Source organism: Chaetura pelagica, unplaced genomic scaffold (assembly GCF_000747805.2).
Source record: "Chaetura pelagica isolate M959 unplaced genomic scaffold, ChaPel_1.0 scaffold83, whole genome shotgun sequence".
Classification (NCBI taxonomy): domain Eukaryota; kingdom Metazoa; phylum Chordata; class Aves; order Apodiformes; family Apodidae; genus Chaetura; species Chaetura pelagica.
This window is the reverse complement of record NW_009952893.1, coordinates 2,469,101-2,473,214: the sequence shown is the minus strand read 5'-3', so window position 1 is coordinate 2,473,214 and position 4,114 is coordinate 2,469,101. Positions and strand designations below refer to the sequence as shown.

General features: G+C 36.7%; 1 protein-coding gene across 1 annotated transcript in view; it reads right to left on the bottom strand.

Annotated features, from left to right (window-relative positions):
• The window catches only part of YTHDF3 (YTH domain family, member 3), a 22,486-nt gene extending 20,009 nt beyond the window's left edge, over positions 1-2,477 (bottom strand). The window contains exon 1 of the mRNA XM_009995543.1: positions 2,456-2,477. The gene's annotated coding sequence lies outside the window, so the exon portion shown is untranslated. The remainder of the gene's footprint in view (positions 1-2,455) is intronic.
• Positions 2,478-4,114: the final 1,637 nt, after the last annotated feature.

The window sequence follows — 4,114 nt, the reverse complement described above, 5'->3', positions numbered from 1 at the left end:
ATGCCCTTTTTCCCCTGCCCAAATATCCCCCTGTAAAACATGATTTGACTGATATCAGTTCTACAGTTTTATGTCAACTGTACAGTAGATGACAACTAGAATAAGAAAACTTTCAAGACAGGGTGATTTTACTCATTCAAATCTTTGAAACACTAACATTAGTATCTGACACAATGGACAGATAGTACTGTTCCACACACTAGGACTTCAATCCCACAAATTTTGGTGAAGGACGATATGACAGTACACCAATTTAAAATTAACTAGAATAAAGCATCCAAAACATTTTACTCAACAATTCAAATCAGCTACCTCCTGGTATCATCTGCAGGTCCAATATTTTTTGTTCTAATATGAAAAATACTCTATTTCCATGCATACACCCCTTGTACTGCTCACTCACATTCTCTCACCAGATATGTGGAGAGTAACCTTCTTCCCATTCTCTTGTAGGTTATTGCTCTTATGCACAGAACCAACTCTGGATCAGTCTGTTAACTTAGTATTTCTTCTTTCCTCAAAAGCTCCTTTAAACTGGGATCTATCACGACACCTAAGAAAGATGACTGTCTGCCAACATGTGATCAGTAAAGATTGCTCATATTGACTTAATTTATCCTCTTGAAAAAGTCTCTAATCCAAAGCTAACTAGACGTGCTACACTGCGCTACCATGCTCAATCTTCTAGCCCTTTAATCTAATGCTAAATCATAATTTGTTTTCATTAAATACACATTATGCCAAATAATATAACACAATGGAGGAGATTACTATTTTGTCTCACTAGTTTTCATTTAGGTCATATTCTCACCAAGAGAATACACAATAAGAATCCACCTTTTAAAAAGATGCACTCCATAAAAATCCAAGTTCAGAAATGCAAAAGTCTCTTTCTTACACAGCAAACTAAAGGATGTGTTTTGATTTAAACATTCTGCAGCATTTACAAATTATAGCACATAAAAATATGCTAACATAAAGAAGTTAAAGAACAGCTGACTTGTACATTTTCATTATTAAACAAGCTGCAACATAAGACTTAAACAGAAATGCTTATACTTCCAGTCCAGTTCATATATAAATGGAGTATTTTTCAAAAACTACTTGTATGATTCTCTAGCATATGCACTGTAATAACCTCACTAAAACTGAGATACAGTAATTTAAAGATTATGAAGCCATAAATAACTTATTAAACAAATCTGACTTTTCTTCTCTTTTAAGGGCAATATGGAAGGTATAAACACAAACTATTTCAAAGATATGAAGAAACAGTCAAAATCTTCAGCTTCAAGAAAAAAGGTAGAATATGAGAGAACCAGTAGTCAAGAATGACTGAACTGAGAAGGCTTCAGAAGCTAAACACAAGTTCATTTTTTCTCTGAATGCACAGAAATTAGAAGGAACAGGCCTAGTTCAGCAAGATTAAGGAACCATGTGCCACCTCATAAGCAATATGGGTAATAAGAAGCAGATATCTGCACATGGGCAGAATAACAAAATCAGCATGCTGCAGAGAACATTAAATGACAGCTCACAGAGAACAATTAGATTAGTTCAGATAATGAACAACAGGAAGCAAAGAGTATGTGAACTCAAAAAAAAAGTTCAAATAAATAATAAGCATATTAACACACAAAGGCATCTGTGCGCATGCTATTCCATAGCTCCACTTGCTAAGCACTCAAGATTTAAATGGTCGTAAGTGTACTGATTAGGCAAAAAGTATTCCCAATAGAATATTAGTCTTTATGACAAAGATAACAAATTTCAGGCCAAATTGCAAGATATAATCTGAGATGCAATTTACAACAGACTTGTCAGTAATCTTAGAAAGAATATTACATAGCTAGCTCCTTGTTTCTGTAAGAGAATAAACTCCATTGAGTACCGTATTTAAAAACTAAGATGATGACAGAAACATGAAAAAAGTAGAAAAACAGAAAGCCTACAAGCCCTGAGAGAATATTCTATACTGATGCTAAAATGAAGAAGAAAATCCACAAAATTTCTGAGAAAAAGGAAGATGATGTGTTCAAAGCACAGATATGAGTAAACAGTCACATGGCTCTTGTCTTGCAAGCTCAGGAGGCTGTTCAAAAGATTCTTCCTGACAACTCAAGTACACTGCTTCTATCCACTGCTCAGAAAGGCCCAAGGTGTACTGTTAAAGAGATTATATGAGCATATCACAAAGTCAGCTAGAAAAGAAATAGCTATGTGGACATCCAATTTCTGACACTCCATTCACAAAATAAAATGTTTTCAACTGATGTACTGTCATACCACAGTAAAAATGCCAGAAACTAACATTTTGGCACACAATTTCCTGTCATCCTGATCTGAAATAAGACAGCCTACAGCTACATTCTCTTCTCAAGATTGTCTGAAGTACATTAACCTCTGTAAACAGCAATATTAAAGATTTAGACAGAAATACAAGAAATCAGCTTACCTTTATTTCCTTGTCCTTTAGGTCTCTGTATATAGGAATGGGGAAAAAAAAAGGAAAACAAGTTCAGTTAGGATCATCTAATGTTTACTTTAGGGTAATTCAGTTTATTTGCAAATTCTGCTCTTTTCAACTTAAATATAATTTCAAGTATATAAACTATTATTAAAAACATGCTATTATAAAAACATTACATTATATAAAATAATAAAATATTACCAGAAAACCCAAGAAATTAATTTAAAAATCGAAATAATTTCACAAGAAAAAGCATTTCAATAATCTAGTCCTTCTACAGCATGTTAAGCTCAAATGGTGTTCAAAACCTGAGAAACAAATTTGTATTGTTCCCCTCCCTGAGAAACAAGCAACAAACAAACCATAGAGTAGAAAACCAAAGAAAGTTAGAGCTCAAGATTACTGCCAGTACTAGGACTTTGCTATCAAACGTTACCTTTTAAGTTGACTGATGGGTGCTTACCAGAGAACCTACAATGTCTTTCTTTTTAGATTAAAAAAATATATATACAGTGATATTTTAAGCTTAACTATGAGTTGTTAACTATTCCTTGTCCAGGCAATGACGTTCAGAAAATTATACAGGACACAAGGAACTAATACCTTAAGGAGGAATTTTTAATTTTATTTTTTTTTAGGATTAGACAGTATGAAATACTGCTAATCTGTCATGTACTAAGAATCACTAACAGTACAAGTTACAGTATCCTTAAGTCCTCTACAGCAACATAAAATACCTTAGAAAAACAAGTGCTAGCCCATGAAAATCTAATTCATCTTCTCACAGTAAGTACAACTAAGTATGAGTAGGCATCCGGGCTCCATGACTCTAACAGTTTTTAGTCCTGAAAAACTCAGTATTCAGAGGTTTGAAAGTTTAAGAGGCAACTACCTCCATCTTGCTTTTACGTGCAACTGTCTGTTAAGACTGTTTAACACTGCTCCATCTCCAGTTGCACTGATTAGTCACCTCCCTCTCCCAAAATCTGAGAAAAATTTCTGTAACTTTAAAAATCCCAACCACCTCATATTTTGGGATAAGTCTAATCCAGACACAAAGGCACACAGAGCACAACAACAGACATAGAACTAAAGAAGCTGGTTAGATGTAGCCTTCAAGGAAAACAGCAATGAAAAGCTAAGAGGTCACTGAGCTAGAGACAAATGCATGGAAGGAAACTGGACAGCATGCAGAGAGACAGAAGAAACAAAACATTTTAAGTACAGAGAAGAAATAAAAGGGGGCTGTGGACTGCAGGGCCAAAACTTTTGGAAAGTGGCAGAGGCCCACGCAGCAAGCTGAGACCAACAGAATAGCTTCCAGCCAGAACAACAGGCCAGCAGAGGCCTAGCAAAGATTAAAAAAATAAACTCTGAGCTGTGCGAAGAAGCAACTAAAGAAGGGCAGCAGAATACATGGGCAGAACCAGAGCGTAACAGCTGGCAGCAGCGGGGGCCGCGGGGAAGGAGCAGAAACCAGAGGCCCGAAGGAAGAAGAGGCGGGTGAAGAGACACAAAGGCACGAAGAGAAAGGGTGCGGTAAAGAGGAGCCGGAGAGAATGAAGGGAGCGCAGGGCTGAGGCGCGGGAGCGGGGCGCCGCGGGCAGCCAGCACGCCCGGCGAGGGAAAACGGGGCCGCGGAGG